Genomic DNA, 18369 nt, shown 5'->3' with positions numbered 1-18369 from the left:
CCTTAAATAAAGGTCAGAAGTTGGGCTTGTAAAAGGGACATCTGCAAACAGCCCAAGGGATCGGTGTCTGTTCCCACTGGGTGCCACTCAATCCGAGTGTGTTCATCTGGACCACTGGGGGCCCTTCCTCTCTCCCCTCCAGTGCTGTGGAGTGCAGCCTCCCACCTTTCTCGGTGGAACTCATCGATGAGAGCACTGTGAATTGGGGCTTCACGTTTTCTCCCCCCCTTCCTTCTGATTTTTGTATTTTTGTGGGATTTTTTTTTCTTTTCTTTTTTAAAACCTCAGAGCCCTCCCCCTGGAAAACCAAAAGTAAGGTGAGCAAGAATTGGCAACGTACCTAATAAAGCTTCCCTCAGGGGAGGGTTTCCCCATGAGTTCTGATCCTGCCCTGCTGCAGAAGCAAGCCCTGATGCTCTCCTGTGAGGCTTCTGTCTGGACTAGTCCTGAAGTGCACACAGCCTCTTGGCCATGGACTGAGACCCAGTGAGAATGTAGCATTTTGTTATCCTGGTTGTGTGCCTCCAGGGCTCCTGCCTGTACCCATGGTGACTGAGCAGAGCTCCTTTTGTGTATCTGTGCAGTATATTTGCTTTGTGCTTTCTTTCTTTGGTGCTTTTTAATACTTTAATACTTGGATTTTTTTTTCTAATAACTGGTACAATTTTTAATAAAATTGTTAAATTGTTTGCATGTGTCCTCTGGTTGGTTTGTCATGGGATGGAGGGCACTTGCACAGCAGTGAACCAAAGGAGTGGGACGCTTTGGGTTGTTCGGCTTTGACAACGTCTGGTAGGTCCTTTTCTGGGCACCCTAATACCCGGCCCTGCCACAAATGCAACATTTCTTTCCAGGTGGGACTGCTCTCCTTGGGGCTGGTTTAATTTATGAAACAGCCTTCTGAGGATGTGTGTCTCTGTGCCTGGACAGAGAGCTGCTGCACACTTAACCTGCTGCTTCCAGTCCTGAAGACCTCTTCAGGTGTACCTGGGCTGCATTCTCCAAAATGTAACCTTTGCGTGGTGGCTGCTTCCCTGTGCAAGTCCCTTGAGAGGCACTCAGGCCAGACTCATTGCTGGGCACCCCAGCCAGGGAAATGCAATTCTCACTGCTCCCCATTGGAAAGGTGGTGGAGCAAGGTGGCTGTGCCTCTGGGAGGGCTTGTAAGGTAGTGGTGATTCCTTCACAGGATCACAGAATCACAGAAACATTCAGGTTGGAAGAGACCCTCAGGATCACCACATCCAATCACTGACTCTATTCTGCAATGTTCACCCCTAAACCATATCCTCAAGCACCACATCCCTTAAACAACCCTTAAACACATCCAGGGTTGGTGACTCAACCACCTCCCTGGGCAGCTCATTCCAGTGTCTGACTGGAAAAATGTTTCCTAATGTCCAGTCTAAACCTCCCCAGTTGCAGCTTGAGGCCATTCCCTCTTGTTCTAAAACACACATACCACAGAAGGTACTGGGTTGGAAGAGACCTTCAAGATCCTGCAGCCCAACCTTCAGCCCAGTGCTGGAGGCTGTCTGGCCATCCCAAGCAACAGCAGGACGTGTTTTGGGAATCATCAGTCCCTGGGTTTTACTCTGCTCCTGCAGGGCAAAGCCAGCTGCATCAAGCGTTGGAGTGTGCTGCGCAAACGCTCCACAGCCAGCCGGTCAGATTCCTGCAGCCACATTCCTCCTGCGGTGTGATGCTGCTGGCAGGCTGCAGGGACCCCACTTAACAATCCTGGCTGATGTTAAGTTGCCTGGGCTGGTGTGTGCCTGTGACAAAAGGGCCTTTCACTGCAGGAACACATGATGTGTGTGGCATGAAGAGCCACATGTGCATCTAAGAGCACAGGGGCAAGAGGACTGTTTTTCTCCTCATTGTATTAGATCTGGTGAGAAGGGTGTCCCCTGGCAGCCTCATGTGACTGTGAAAGGGCCTGTTGTAACACAATGACACGAGGGGACTGAGATGGGAGGGCTGGCTCTCAATTTCCTCATTCTCATGTGGCTACATTCTCACTGTTAATTAAACTCCTGCTCTTCAAAGCTGTAATAACTCTTGTAGCACAGACAAGAATGGCTCTAAGAAATGAACGGGTGGTAGTGCTGCCCCAGGAGCCTTGGCCTGAGCAAAGCTGAAAGCAAAGGCACAGCTGTGTGGACAGCTCCTGGAATAATCCTGGCTTTTTGGTTTGGCTCTTTCATGACCTGCTGTCACCTGGTCACAGCAAAGCAGACTCGGGGTGTGTGGAAACATTGCCAGGGTTAGGCATCAGGAGTGCTGCAGGCTGGAGCATTCCTGTTGCAACAGACATTAATACCTTTTTTCAGTTTGAAGGAAACTGGATAGCCCAGAAAATGAGCTTCAGAACAGCTTTCTTCTTAAAACACTGAGCCTGCATACTGAGGGCACGCTCAGCTTGTCTCCAGCCATGGCTCCTCTGGTGGCAATCACAGCACATCCCTCACTTTCTGTGCCACGTGAGCAGAGCACTTCAAGGGACAAGGAGTTTTGTTATGAGCTTCCTAGCAGTGGGCTGTGGAGCCAAGTAAAAGTTTCACCAGGATTAGTGCTTGCAGGGGAAATGCTGATCAAGAAGTGCTCAGCCTGCCTTGTCAGAAGCCATAAAGCACACAGGGGGCAAGAAGGCTCTTTGGTTGCGCAAGTGCTGTGCAGAGCTCTCTGCATGGCTCTGGCTGCTGGTGCTCAGAAGCCACTCTGGGCTATGGATTGGGGGATATTCTTCAGGCGCTCACAACATTGTTTTGCAGAGCAGTAAATGTGCCAGGCCTGAGTCTGCCATGTATGTGCAAGCTTGGAAGCATCTCTGCTAACCAGCATTTTCCTTTTGCTCTCATACCTGAGTAACTCAGAAGCAGCCCAGCTCCTCCTTTTGCCATCCCTTCCCTTCTGTTTATGGTAGGGTTTGGGAAGGAAGAAGTGTCCTGAAAGCCATTTAGAGAGTTTTGGGAGATCAATGTTGAAATGCAAGAGCTGCAGTTGCATCACGGTGCATAGCACTGGGTCCTGAAAGGCTTAAACTGGGAGGAACCTGTTCCCAGCAGGCATCTATCACAGTATCGCCAAGGTTGGAAGAGACCTCAAGGATCATCGAGTCCAACCTGTCACCACAAACCTCATGACTAGACCTCATCACCATCTACCAGAGTGGATGGTGATCGCTGGCAGTGAGCCGCTTTCCACCTGCTAAAGCATGGCAGCTTCAGGCATTGCGGAGCCCAGCAGCGTCCTGCCTGACGTGACACACTGCCCGGTGTGCCTGCTCCCCTCTGCCCAGTGTGTGCCTGCTCCCCCCTGCCCGGTGTGCCTGCTCCCCTCTGCCCAGTGTGTGCCTGCTCCCCCCTGCCCGGTGTGCCTGCTCCCCTCTGCCCGCATTGTGCCTGCTCCCCCTGCCCACACTATGCCTGCTCCCCTCTGCCCACACTGTGCCTGCTCCCCCCTGCCCGATGTGCCTGCTCCCCTCTGCCCAGTGTGTGCCTGCTCCCCCCTGCCCGGTGTGCCTGCTCCCCCTGCCCACACTATGCCTGCTCCCCTCTGCCCACACTGTGCCTGCTCCCCCCTGCCCGGTGTGCCTGCTCCCCTCTGCCCAGTGTGTGCCTGCTCCCCCCTGCCCGGTGTGCCTGCTCCCCTCTGCCCGCATTGTGCCTGCTCCCCCTGCCCACACTATGCCTGCTCCCCTCTGCCCACACTGTGCCTGCTCCCCCCTGCCCGATGTGCCTGCTCCCCTCTGCCCAGTGTGTGCCTGCTCCCCCCTGCCCGGTGTGCCTGCTCCCCTCTGCCCAGTGTGTGCCTGCTCCCCCCTGCCCGATGTGCCTGCTCCCCCCTGCCCAGTGTGTGCCTGCTCCCCTCTGCCCAGTGTGTGCCTGCCCCCCTCTGCCCGCACTGTGCCTGCTCCCCCCCTGCCCACACTGTGTGCTACCCCCTGCCCACACTGTGTGCTACCCCCTGCCCACACTGTGCCTGCTCCCCCCTGCCCGGTGTGCCTGCTCCCCTCTGCCCAGTGTGTGCCTGCTCCCCTCTGCCCGCACTGTGCCTGCTCCCCCCTGCCCACACTATGCCCTGCTCCCCTCTGCCCAGTGTGTGCCTGCTCCCCTCTGCCCGCACTGTGCCTGCTCCCCCCTGCCCACACTATGCCCTGCTCCCCTCTGCCCGCATTGTGCCTGCTCCCCTCTGCCCGCACTGTGCCTGCTCCCCCCTGCCCGCACTGTGCCTGCTCCCCTCTGCCCGCACTATGCCTGCTCCCCCCTGCCCGCACTGTGCCTGCTCCCCTCTGCCCGCACTATGCCTGCTCCCCCCTGCCCGCACTGTGCCTGCTCCCCTCTGCCCACACTGTGCCTGCTCCCCTCTGCCCGCACTATGCCTGCTTCCCCCTGCCCGCACTGTGCCTGCTCCCCTCTGCCCGCACTATGCCTGCTTCCCCCTGCCCGCACTGTGCCTGCTCCCCCCTGCCCGCATTGTGCCTGCTCCCCCTGCCCGCACTGTGCCTGCTTCCCCCTGCCCGCACTGTGCCAGCTCCCCTCTGCCCGGTGTGTGCCTGCTCCCCCCTGCCCGCATTGTGCCTGCTCCCCCTGCCCGCACTGTGCCAGCTCCCCTCTGCCCGGTGTGTGCCTGCTCCCCCCTGCCCGCATTGTGCCTGCTCCCCCTGCCCGCACTGTGCCAGCTCCCCTCTGCCCGGTGTGTGCCTGCTCCCCCCTGCCCGTCCTACACATCTTGGTTGCTCTGAAGGGAATTCTGTGCTCTGTACCGCTCATAATGGACTCTTTTCTTTCTCCATTAAAGTCTGTGTCAGCATTCTCCCTCTCGGAGCTTTGCCTCGGGGCTCTTGATGTGCACAAAGGCTGCTCTGTTTTCCGCTCTCAGTCACAGGCTTTCGCTCCTCGCCTCGGCACTGGGAGCTAAGCACCCACCCCCCGCGGCTGGAGATGACCCTGGTTACGTCTGCTGCTCCTCGCCAGGGCAGCAGCCACCCAGCGCTGTGCTCATGGAGACAGTTAGCTCTTCATGAGGGGACAATGAGCCTGGGCTGCTTAGAACGCCAGGAGTGCTGCCCAGATTCCAGCAGCAATCAATAGCTGGGAACCGGTCACGGAACCTGCAAAGCAACGGCTTGGCTCCCCCCGTGCACTGCACCACACCACCCTGGCAGGGGAGCACAGAGCCCTCCCCACAGGCACTGTTGCACACCAGTTCAGGGCGAGCTGGCAAGGGCACAGGCACGGCACTGGAAGCATGGTGCTCCATGAGGGGCTGCTGCTCTCCCAGCTTGGAGCAAGGGGCAGTGCTCCATGAGGGGCTGCTGCTCTCCCAGCTGGGTCTCAGCAGGTGCCACTGGAGGCAGAGCAGTGCTGGGAGAGGGCTGTGCCACATGGTCACCTGCTGCACGCCCCCTTCCCTTTCCTGCCTTGGCAAGAAGGTGCTGAGATGCTGTTTCAGTATCTTCTGATGGGTCTTCCCTGTGCCCCTGCCCATCATTTCCAGCCCTGGGGTGGCTGCTTCTTGACACTTGTCTCACTGCTCCCCTTCATGCAGAGAAGCCCAGAGCTCTGCAGCTGGCAGCAGCATGCCCAGTCCCCTTGGTGCTCCCACACAGCCCTTGTCCAACAGGATGGGGCAGCAGAGCTCATTTTGCCTGACAGTGTGAGCATGCTCCCCATGGAATCTTTGCTGGCAGTTTCATTAGTCTAATTTTAAATATCCCAAGAGAATGCCTGGCTGCTGCTTCCCTTGGGAGACTGCTGGACCTACTAATAAATCTCACTGACAAAAGGCTCTCCCCATGCCCACCCTCCTTTCGCTTTTCCTTATATCCCAGTGCTCCAGCTGCACGTCCTTGAGTGGCTTTGCAAGGAACCCTTACCAAAGGCATTCCTGGAACTCAGGAGCTCACTGAACTCCTAGGCAAAAGCTTCTGCAGACTTCAGTTTTCAGGGAGAGCTCCATCTGTGCTCTCCACGCCAGCCTGTGTCCCTGGAGCAAGCACGCTGCGGCACAGCATGGCCTGGCTAGAGCTGCCACCCAGCCCTTCCACTGCTGCCCTCATCCTTTATCCTGCCTTCATATCTTTATTGATGATCTGGACAAGGGGATTGAGTCCATCATCAGTAAGTTTGCAGATGACACCAAGCTGGGGGCAGGAGTTGATCTGTTAGAGAGTAGGAGAGCTCTGCAGAGGGATCTTGCCAGGCTGGACAGATGGGCAGAGTCCAAGGGCATGAGATTGAACACATCCAAGTGCAGGGAGCAGCTCACCTGGCAGCAGCAATCTCACTCCACTAGCCAACAGCACCATTTTGGCAGCCACAGCTGTGTCCCTGCATGTCAGCATCCCCCTGGGGCTATGTCAGTCACAACAGGACATTGGTTTCGCAAAGGGCAGATGCAGTAAAGCATTTCCCTTTGTTTCCTTCCTGCTACAATCATGAGTCATGGCTTTTAGAAGCAGAAAACAGGGAAGCCAAGCAGTGCTTTCAGCTGTGCCCAGACATGAAGAAGTACTTCAGCCATCAGGGATTTATTGGGAAAAGGTATTGAAGGATGGAAGCTGTTACTTGGAGCTGACATTGTGTGGTCTTTCTGCCTCCACCTTCGCTAGGCCCTTTTCCTGCAGGTAGCCTCACCCACAGAAACAGAAGCACCCTCACTCCCACTGCAGTGGCTCCCATGCCCTTTGGAGAAGAGCCCCAGCAGAAGACCTGGCTTTGCACCACCCATCCATGAAGTTTCCCATACCAGAAGGGGGTTAGCACAGCCCACACCCACAGCAGGTCTCTCCTGGACGAGGTGAATGTGGCTGGCAGTGCTGTGTTCTTGGGGTGGAAGTGCATGGAGTCAGCAGCCAGCCTGGCACACTGTCAGAGCATATGTGACAGAGCAGGAGGAAGATGGGCACATGAATTACTGCTCTGGTGGTTAAGCTCTCTTGGAACATACAGCATAGGATCAGGCCTAGGCAGGGGCAGAGGTGCTTGCCTGTGATTTCTGGTAATGATGTCCACACTCACAGTTTCATCCAGCCAATGCCTGACCCCGGCAGGGCTTCTCGCATCCGAGTCCCAAAAGCTTCACATTCTGCTGGAGGCACTGAATGTCTCAGGACCAATCTTGTGCCAAAGCCTCATGTAATCTACTAAATGCTGCTTTTCTGCCTCTCCATCTGATGTCTGTGTCGGGGCAGCCTGTTGCAGAGCACACCACAAGGCAGGGCCACAGAAGATGCAGGGAGGGTGATTCTTTTGCTGCTCTCAGGCAATTGCTGACATTTGAGCCCTCATCCAGAGTCATCATCAGCTGCTGCCAGGCAGGAGCCCAGAGCTCTCCGCTGCCAGAGGAGGGCCCTGCACGGGTGAGTGGCCAGGATGGGTTGCTCTGAAGTCCTCTGATTGAAGCTGTAACACCTAGATATTTTGGGGTCTAGAGAGCAGAGAAAGAGTAGAAGCCCCTTAGAGCCGGCATGAGGTGGATGTCAATCTGTGTTCCTATTCCTGAATTTGCAGGTTTGGGTTTTGAACCAGACTGGGGGAGGCTTCCTTACAAGCTCTGGAGAGAACTGCTTTGCTGGGCATTCTTCTCATTGTTGTTTGTGCCCCCTTGGCTGTCCCAGCTGGCTCCCCACTGAGGACACCAGCCTGGGTCACTGCAATGGGTTGGGGCAGACCCCCTCCCCACCACAGGCAGAAATAACGACTCAGGCAAAGGGATTGCAAAAGGGATGGAAAGTTTAACTAGGAAAACAACAATAAACAACAATGGAAGTTTTACAGAGACCCACAAGCACCGTGACAAAGAGAGAGATCCCAGAAGATACCCAAGAACATCCCATCCCCACCTGGGGGTACACCCAACCCCCCCCCCCCCCAGGGCTCTTTCCCCCCCCACCCAACCCAGCCTGGGGCCTGGGCAGGCCCAAGGGAGGCAGCTCAGCCATTGTACCTAGGCAGCAGCAGGGGACGAAAGAGGAAGTGAAGACCCCGCATGGCCTTTTTACAGGGGAGCAGGGCACTATGGCAATGGAATACCTGGTCCCTGTGACCACCCCCTGGGCTGGGCACACCCCTTGGGACCTCCCAGGTGTGGCCTGCGCAGTGGCAGCGGGGCCAGCACCCAGCCTAAACCACCACAGTCACCCCAGCCCTTAGACTGCTTGAGGGGAAGCTTTGGTGCCCGGTTCAGGACAGTGGAGCCCGTGGAGCAGCCAGGCACCTAAAGCTTGGTGTTGCAGAGCTCAAAGCTAGGATGGTGACTACCCTTTGTCTTTGTGCTGCTCCTTACTCATGGCTGTGCCAAGGGGGCAGTGCCTTTCATTAATCTCAGAACAGACATAGTTCTATAATGGGACATTGCTGCTGTGCACTGCACTCCTTTGGCTGAGATAAGATATGGCTTCTAATGTCTCTTCTTGTTGTGTTTTTAGTTGGTACTTGTCCAGAGCACTTCTTCATCTTGCCAACTAGTGATTAATTGGCTGTACTGAGAGGTTCAACACTTTTTGTACGTTTACCAGAGGAGGTAGAAGAATGTGTGCTCTATATAGAGTAACCCCCTGCCCTGAGTGCATTTAAAAATGGGTCATCACTTGCCCATTTTAGATTCTCTGCCCTTAAAACCCGTAAGGGAAGGTGCCCTACCCTTTTGGATAGCTTTTTGTTTCCTTAAACTTAATCATGAGCGGGAATCTTGGTGAGAAGTTCATAGACTTCTCTTTATTTTCAGGTAAACACAGTTCAGACAGCTCAGGCACAAACCTCCTTGTGCTACCCCAGTGCTGTCAGCTGTCATAAGGAATGAGGTTTTGTCCTTTGCTGCAGGAATTGCCATGAATATGATACAATTATTGAAAGGCATAGGCAGAGCCTTGCCAGGTGCAGTCTCACTTGCAGTGCCTGTGCTGGCTGAGATGTCCTTCAGCATGCTGAGCTCTCTGAGAAGGCGTGGGAGGGCTGATGGTTCAGTAGGAAACTAGAGAACACTCTGAGCAAAGCCTGGAACAGACCTCAGCTCTCAGATTCACAGAGCTACATCTCAGCTACTTGCTACATAGCCTTGTGAGAGGAAATCCCAAATTAGGAGCTTCTACAACCCATGTTGTCACCCTTCTGCAAGAGAACTTGGTGAAGCAATTTGACCTTGTTCCTACTTCTGTGTTAGGATCTGATTCGTTAGCCCTGAGGTTGGGAATTCGTGCTCTTGCAACCAGACATCCATGGTTCATGGCTTGCAGATGACCCAAACGTGGGAGTGTTTCAGCTGGCCATGGTGCTTGTAACCACTAGACCACAATCTGCTCCCAGGGCCAAGAACAGCAGGGAGATTTCTGATGTCCAATTTTCAACAAAGCTGCCTCCCTTGCAAGAACTTTTGGAGTGCTGGCAAGGTTAGCAAAGTGACAGGGACCCCAGGAGTGGGCAGGCAGAACTGGGATGGGAAGGCAGAACTAAAAAGAGAAAGGATTGCTAAAAGTATTTTCTGGTCGTCTTGTTTGGTGCAGATTTTGTTTGGGGTTTTTGTTGTGTTTCTTTTTTGAGTGACTCACAATTTTTGAATTTGTGGTAGGTTACAGTGTTGCCAAACCTAATATATCTTATCCTTCATCTAATCCTCTCTCCAGAGTGTTCGTGCTTATTCAGTGCTTGGTCTGTCTTCTGGGATGGCTTCTAAGGATACCAACCAGTAGCAGATGTGACAGGATTCTTATTTTATTGCTTTTATTGTGGACATCTCCTGAAAGAATTGCACCAAAATAAGGGTCTGTGGGGGCTACCAAACACTCTCCAGACAGCCTCTACTTTTGGTCACTGCCAGCCTAATTTGATTGGAACAGGGAACTGATAAAGACATGCTGTCAAGCCCAGGCAAGTTATGCTTCTGCTTCTCCATCTGAATCATTTCTTGACTGCTTTTTAAATGCTTGAGAGCAAGTTGGGTGCCTTCCAAAACAAAGCAGAGATAGCCTCCCTGTCCCAACGAGGTTACAGTGCAAACAGAGCCTACCCAGCCTGCAGCAGCAATCCTCCCTGTCTATGGGAGGCAACAGAGGCAGCCGAGCACACAGATCGTGTAGGCAGGACCTAAAGATCACAGGAGATGTTTGTCTGTGATACTGGCCTGTGGGTGCTGCCCAGTGCATGGCCCTGGCAAGCACTTCATGTCAGGGGCAGAAGTGATGCAGCCCAGGACAGGTCACTGAGCCAAGACTTGTCCCACTGCCTGCACTGTGCACCTGATGCTTTAAGCTGGGCTTAGAAAAGGGTTTGCATAGATATCCCCACAGGAGCCAACCAAGGCTTAGTTACCAAGCTGTTCATCAGGAGAGGAGGCTTCTGGATTGAAACTGACACTGTTCCAGCACACACAAACTAGAGGCTGGTCTCTGCACACTGACTTTGTAAACAGCTCTGCCTTGGACTGCTCAGCTGCAGGGCTGGGACTGACTCTTCTAGGTCTCTTGTTTTTGTCCTGGGTACCAGTGCTGCTGTGACAAACCTGTCCCCTTCACCGCTGTGTCTCCTGCTCCCTTTCTCTGCCTCCAGCAGCACCTGAGTGCTGGGCACATGCCATGCAACAGCAGTCACCAGTGAGGGGAAGGGAGCTTGGCACAGAAAGGCTCCGAGCTTTGAGCTGGGCCCATGAGGGCAGCACAGAGACACCCTGGTGTGATGATGAAGAGGGCTTTGCCCTGCCTGCCAGCAGTGTTCTCTATCACTCTTGTTCCTCCCTGCCCTGCCATCAGGCTTTCTGCTTGTTAGTCCCTGTGCCCTTCACATGTTCCCCATCTCTCCAGAAATCCCTGGCTTCATTTAAGCAGACCCATGGCTGCCAGGGCTTTATCCAGAGAGAGAGGTGCACGGACGCCAAGTTCCTGTAGAGTTATCGGAAGCTTTCCCTCCCCATCACGTTCTCTGCCTACACCAGAAGCCTGCTCTCAGGAAGAGCTCTGCCCAGTCACCACAGCTCTTCCCACAACAGCCACCAAAGCGTGTCTGACCAGAGGAGTGCTCCTCAGCCCCTGCTGGCATCTCCCCACACCTGCTTGCAAGTGCCCTCACCAGTCCCCATGCTAGGACTTTGGTGCTGCTTTGTGGTGCATGGAGTAGATACAGAAAAAGCAGCAGGTTAGGGGAAAAGGGCTCAAGGATGTTTGACTCAGAAACATTCAAAGGGACCATAAAGGAACCAATTTCATCAGAGCATAGCTTGGTGGTGTGGGCTGGTAAGCCAAGGAGGATTCACCCCGAGGGTCTCTGCTGGCCATCTTTGCCTTCTCTTTATGCTTTACCACCTTTCTCTAACTCAACCCTAGAGGGATTTTCTGCTTGGTCTCCAAAAGGAGATGCTTTGGCTGGGAGCTTTGCACCTCCTCTCTGCAGCAGTTCAAGTCAGCGAGGTGCTAAGCACACATAAAATTGAAAACAGAATCAGCTCCACCATCACCAGAGCAGGAGATACTGAAACAGACAAAAGCAAATGTCCTTTGCTTTTAGGTAGAACAGTCTGATTTACCTCTGCCTTTTGGACCTGATATTCCTTGATCATACATGAGATGGCTGGTGGGGAAAGACTTTCATAACAGAAACAGCCTTCTGGCAGAAGGTGAACAAGCCCCGAGCAGGAGTGAGAACACAGCAGCTGAGAGCCAGCAGCTCTGAAGTTTCAGTTGCCAGAACAAGCTGTGATGCACATCTAGAAGACACCAGGAGCACATGAGTGTCCTTGCACCTTGCTTCAGCAGCAGCAAGGGTCTCACACTGGCTTGGGCACCCTGCAGTCTTCCGCTTTTTCACCTCACAGGACAGCACCAGGGGTGGAAAGCTTGTCTGAAGGAAATGTGTGGTGGATACCAGACTTCTTTAATCTTTAAAGGAGGGGGAAAGTTGTGATTTTAGATGAGGTGTAAAAAATCTGATCTCCTGTTTTTCCTCCTTTCTCCCTGCTCCCCTTGAAGGGTGTCCTTCTCTGCTGTCAGCTCTGTCCCAGGTAATCTTGGTTTGCTTCAGCTGGGGTTGTTATGTTCCTCCTCTTACTTTTCCCAAGAAAATAACATCCTCTTGCCACTGCTTTTCCCTGCATGCTGAAAGAGACTGGTACAAGCAAAGTCTTCTGCTACAGGTCCTGTCTGTAGATTACTTCAGTCAAGACAGCACAGGTCCTCTGTGAGGCCTGAGGGATCTAGATGCCAAAATCCTTCCCAGCTGTGCCACCAGCACGGGCACAGGGAGTGCCCCTGCCTGTGCCTCCCCTGTACCTCAGTGTATCTTTACCCTGCTGAGGGCTGTAGTCATGGTAAGCACATGCAGCACTCAAAGCACAAAGCATGATCTTGTTGTTTTGTAAGGCTGGGCAACAGCAGCTTGGTGACTCACTTTATCTCTGTAGAGAATGATGGAAAATACTGATTTCTTCAGAGTATTGCGAAGATTCAGAACAATGCAGAAAGCATTGTGGGGGAAATTGCTGCTACTAGTACTGTTACAAATCAAATCTTTGATCATTTAGCTCACTCCTGGTGTTAATGCTCCATGGGCAGGAGTGCTGCTTTGATGGCTTTGTCCCTAATTCTGTTTTTCTGCCACTTCTTGCATAAGCAGGGAAGACTCAAGTACCCCAGACCCCTATGAGTCACAGAACACCTTTCTGTCTAACCTGGTACATTGAATACCTGCTCAGCACTGTGCTGAGGCACTTGGGCAGCAGGCTCAGCATCTGTTGCAGGAATCAGCCTGAAGTGTTGATGAGCTGTGCACCCACCCTCCAGCTTACAGCAGGAAGGGGGAAAGCAAGAGACAGAATAAGGCAGACATGCACCCACCCTCCAGCTTACACCGGGAAGGAGGAAAGCAAGAGAGAGCAAGGCAACAGTGCTGGTGCTGTGAAAAGCAGAGAGAGGCGTAAGAGGGAAGAGAAGCAGCACTCTGAGGAACCAGCAAGAACAAAGCACAAATGAAGCCTTTGCACAGCAAACAGAAATGTATATAAAGTGCCAGATGCTGCTGCTTTAGCTCTTTTTGAACAGTTCTGGAAACAAAGTGAATTAATAGTTTCCAAACCTAGCAGGTACATTTGCAGCAAGCAGAAACAGGAGAGTAAAGAGGGTGGTAAAGCAGTACTCAAACACGAAGATTACAGACTGGAAATTGGGCTCAGTGCAAAACCTTTTTTTCCTGTCTTTTTTTTTCAGTTACTGTAACCATGAGCACGAGATGTGTGCCAGAGGAAATGAGAATTTAGGAAAATATAGACAGCTTGGCAGGGCCACCGAAGGAAAGCTTTAAGGAATGAAAATTCAGAGAACAGAAGGAAATATTGGTTGGAGAAACGATAGCAGGGCAGAAACATCGCTTTGCAAAGAGCCAGCCCCAGCCCTGTGCCACCGGAGCTCTTCGCTGCGGGGACACCACACCGTTTGACACAGCCGTCCTGGGTGGGGCTGCCTGCTCCTCTCTAACCTGTAGGGAGTAAAATAACACACACAAAGTCAGGGAAAGAGGAAACCAAGTCCAGCAAGTGAATGGTTAAGCTGCTGGAATAGTTACCAGACACCATTTCTGCAGGAATGATGAAGCTGAGATTTAGAAGACGTTGAAAGAATTGTGATTCCGAATGGCCAAATACACATTAGTGCCCCCACCTTGACACAAATAAACCACAGCTGCCTGGACAGCGTAATTCCCTCTTGGCTGGGAACTGGAGATGTTATTTAGAAGGCTCTTTGAGAATAGAAGGAGCCCAGTGAGAGATTCAGAGAGAAGCCAGGGATCTCAAGCTGACCCAGCAAATAGCTGCTTCTCGCTGCCTGTGCGAGCGCACTGAGGCAGCTGGATGCTCAGCAAGGGGAGCTGCAGGAGCAGAGGAGTAAGCCCTGATCCTTTGCTCTCAGAAGAGCAACAGCAACAGCAGGTGCTCAGAGGCTGCTGTTGAATCCCCACCAAGAAGCAGCTTGTGCTGCCATGTTGGGCCTTGGTTGGTTGTCAGCAAGGAGCAGTACCTGGCTTCCCCTCTCTCCGTAGTGTGCAGTTGTTGGTCTGTAACACATGGAGTCACTGAACCCTCTGACCTGTTTGCTCACAGCTTCCAGAGGCTTTTGGCTTCCAGACATGGTCGTGTTACAGGTTCTTGGCGTCCCCAGTTCAACCCTGTGCAGGAGTTACTTATTGTTCTGATTTGATCTATAATGCTGAGGCAGCAATTTCTTCCTCACCAGCTCTCCCCCTGCAGAGCTGCAGCCTCTGCCTTTGCCACTCACAACACCCTGGTTCCTGTGCAAGAGCTGCTCTGGCAACTCATTCAGCTAGATGATGCTGGGTCCACAGCCCCTTAGCCTACACAGACATCTGTGGGCAAGGTGCTGGCCATGCATGCAGCAGCCATGGAGGGCACCAGATGCATCACAGTGGAGGCAGAGCCATGCCATCATCTGCCAGGCCAAGGATGGCACAGGCAGCCTGCCTGTGCTTCCCTTCACTAAACTTCACCCAGAATTCTTATGGAGTGCACTGAGGACAAAACACAGCTTGTTGGCATGGTAGGATTTGGGGTTGCTCTGTATTTGTTCCCATGGTGTGCCAGCTTCCAGTCACTGCTCTGGAAGTGAAAGGCTGAGTGGCATTTCTGTGTCAGGAAGATGCTGGCATACAGCTTGTTTAGGCAGGGTCTGCCAGAGCCAGCAGTCTGCCCATAGTGATGCAAGACTTAGCCTAGGATGGAAAACTGGCCTGAGAAAACTAAATATTTGAGCAGCTAATCTGTGCTACATGATCAGCTGCCGAGCTAGGCAGTCTGAGCTCTTGCACAGCTACAGGGTCTTTGCTCGGGTCTGCAGGTTGCAGCCCAGGCATACCTGTGGTGTCTGAGACCACTTGCTCCAAGCCTGCCTGTGTAGCTGTTTCACATGCTCAGTCTGGCAGGGCTCAGGGATGTTTGGCTAGACACAGCTATCCCTCTGGAGATGACGGAGAGCAGCCCTTGATGCACATCACTGCCAGTCCTGCTTTGGGCCACTGTGCTCCGAGGTGCTGTGCTGTGCCGGGACAGGCAGCTCCCTGCATCCCAGGAGGCAGCCACCACAAATGTACTCTGCACAGAGCTTGTCCCTTCCCCCTGCCCTGCAGCCTGCCAGGTGCTTTGGTAGCCTCACCACTGCAGACATCTCAGGAGCACATCTTTGTTGGTCAAACACTAGGGAAAGCGCAGCCCTGGTGCGGGACGGATCCCCAGGGGGCTAAGTCACCACTCATCCCAGTGTCCTAAGGACTTCAGCTGGAACACTTCATGAAGCTTTGGCACCACAGCTCCACAGAATCACAGGGCTTGGAAAGGGGAGCTCTGGAGATCATCTAACCCAACCTGTCTGCTCCTGTCACCCAGAGCAAGTCATCTGGCTCATAGCAATCCTTTACCCACTGTTGGGGTGCTGCTTCTCAACCCCAAACCACCACTTCCATCCTGCATGAAGAAGCTGGAGACCAGGGGGTGTCTCTCTTTGTCCCACTGGGAATTCCCATGCTTGCAACAGTGTGGGTGGAGGGGAGCCATATTGTCTTGTGGAGTGCTGGGGATACAGAGAACCCCCTCTGTTTGCTGGCCTTGACTGCCCCACGTCCCTCTTGGGGGTGATCCAAAGCAGAGCAGCCTGTGTTCCCCTGAAGGGGCCCTTTGTGCAGGGGGAAGCACCCTGGGAGGTCAGTTTGCTTAGCCAAAGCTGGGAAAAGCAAGTTGCTCCTTCACAGCACATCAGGGAAACCCCCGAGAGCAGAGGGGAGGCCACTGGCCCACGCAGGAAGGTTAGGAAAAAGAGTCAGGAAGGGAGGAACATGCTCCAGAGCACATGGAGCTATGGGATCACTGTACAGAAAGGCTCTGTGGAACAGAGGACAAGCTATGTACTGCTAGAAAAGGGTTCTGGACCCACTCCTTCTTCCTGTGTCCAGCTTGGAGCTTGTTCTCCAGTGCAGAGGAGCCGAGGTGGGCAGATGCCGGTGAAGCCCACTGCTCTCACCGAGGTTTGCATCTTGTGCTATCAAGGGAAGGATTATTTGGTTTCAGGTGGTAGGAAAGGCTGCATGTCATGTGCTGTACCCAGTGCTCTGTGAAGATTGAAACCATTCCCTGATGCAAGCCTGGAGCTTTGGAGCAGTATGCATTAGAGCTGCTCATCCTTGGAGTGTAGTGCAGCTGGAGATGGAAGACTGCAGGAAGACAAAGTGCTGCAGCCCACTCAAATCACAGTATTCATGAAGCTGGTGACTTATGGCCCAATACCCCCACCAGGCCCCCTTCTGGTCTGTCTGCTGTGGCAGTGTGCCCCAAGCACCCCCTGCTCAAGAGCAGCAGCAAGTTTCCTGTGCTGTCAGGGTGCCTGCTGGATGCTCTGAAAGGGGCAGTCCCACTGGGGATGTGAGGCAGGTCCTGTGCTTTCTGCCCCAGCTGGCATAGCCAAATGCCTGGAGCTGGCTTTGTGTCTGCAGGTCTGCGGTGACGGACTGTGTCTCGGGAGGGGTGGCAGTGCCCTCCCTCCCCTCAGTGCTGGGGGGGCCCTCCTCTGCTGCTGGGCCATCTCAGCACTGCCTTTATTTTTCAGATGTGGTGTGTCATTAATCAGGGGCACTCACTGCCACACTGCTGCGTCCAAAAGCGAGTAAGCAAAGTTGCATGGCTCTGGATGGTTCGTTGGCTTCCAACATTAAATGAAAGAAGAGATGTGAAAGAAAGGCCATAAATCAAACTCTTGCCAGTGGCAGCAGAGCAGCAGTTTTCCTCAGGGCAGATCACTGCAGAAGAGTTCTTGCATCTTCTGGCAAAAGAACCGCTGGCTAGTGCCCAGGGACAGCAGCAGAAAGAGCAGACTCTGTAGGTGACATCTCAGGGCCAGGAATGGGCCACAGTGACAACAACAGCTCCTGCCCAGGGCACTGCTAAGTGTGATTCCTGAAGTGAGAACAGAACAGCGCTGCTGTGCCTCCAGGCTTGGAGGTCACAGAGATCAGCTGGCCATGCAAAAAGCCACCTTGCTTTCCCCACCCCTGTCTGCAGCGAACAGCCTGGGCTGCTTGCACAGGAGGGCTGCAGGACCCCTGCTCCCCTCCCCTGGCTCCCCTGGGCTCCCTCCAGCCACAGCCAGTGCAGTGGATGAAGCTCAGCTGCCTGGGAGCTTTCCTGTGATTGACAGGTGTAGAGGCTCTGCTGGTCACACCCGGGCTCAGCAGGTACAAGCAGTGAAGGGCAATATTAGAAGCAGCTCAGGGGGTTGATTTTGCATCAAGATGAATGTCTTGTAATTAATCCTAACAGAGATGTCTGTGCTAATGCTGTGTTATTTATTGCCTGAATGCAATCCTTCTGTTTTTTTCTGAAGCATCTGAAGTTTCTTTACCTTCTTTCTTTTTGTTTCAGGCTTGCAATACTTCTGCTGCTCCCTCTAGAATACATCTCGCTGTGCCTTTTCTTCCTTCAGTGTCTGCTTTCTCTCAAGACCAAGTTTTTTCTGTTGTGTTTAATTGTTTTTCTCCTGATTTATTGTTCCAAGCCCATGCTAAGCAGTCTGTTTATTTATCATTTGGATTATTTTTAAATGGATCCAGAGCTCTAGGTCAGCGTTTAAAAATTAACTAATGAAATACACAAATGAGGTCCAACGGTCAACACAAGATTGCACATCCTCCAGGGCTCGCATGCGACCCCGCACCAACCACTGGGGAGTACCAGCCCCAGGTCCTGGAAGCATGGAGAGATCACTGACCTGGACTGAAATAGCCTGCCACAGAAAATATAGAGGCAGGGGGACCCTTCTCTGAACCCACCAGGCCACTCTGATTGAGCCCTTGGGAGGAGCAGTGTTGGTGTATGACAGGGAAGGGCTGGGCTCTGCTCAGCCCAGGTGTCCACCTCCCAAGAACTGATCCTTTGCTTCTAGATGTGTTGGGAGAAGGCAACTTAAAGGCTGGTAAGTATAATGTGCTCCACACAGCGCAGGGCAGGGCACCAGAGGGGCTCAAACTTCTGTTGCATGCCTCCCCTCCCATCACAAAGGCTTCTGCTTCCCACTGAAAAGGGAAGGCGGTGGGGGGCCAGCCTGTGCTCTTCTGTGCAGACACAGGAAGGAGGTTGACTTGCTGGAACGAGTCCAGAGAAGAGAACAAAGTTGGTGAGGGGTTTGGAACACAAGCCCTACGAGGAGAGGCTGAGGGAGCTGGGGTTGCTTAGCCTGGAGAAGAGGAGACTCAGGGGTGACCTTATTGCTCTCTACAACTACCTGAAGGGAGGTTGTAGACAGACGGATGTTGGTCTCTTCTCCCAAGCGGCCAGTACCAGAACAAGAGGACACAGTCTCAGGCTGCACCAGGGGAGGTTCAGGCT

Source organism: Dryobates pubescens, chromosome 5 (genome assembly GCF_014839835.1).
Source record: "Dryobates pubescens isolate bDryPub1 chromosome 5, bDryPub1.pri, whole genome shotgun sequence".
NCBI classification, from domain to species: domain Eukaryota; kingdom Metazoa; phylum Chordata; class Aves; order Piciformes; family Picidae; genus Dryobates; species Dryobates pubescens.
Note: the sequence above shows the minus strand (reverse complement) of the source record.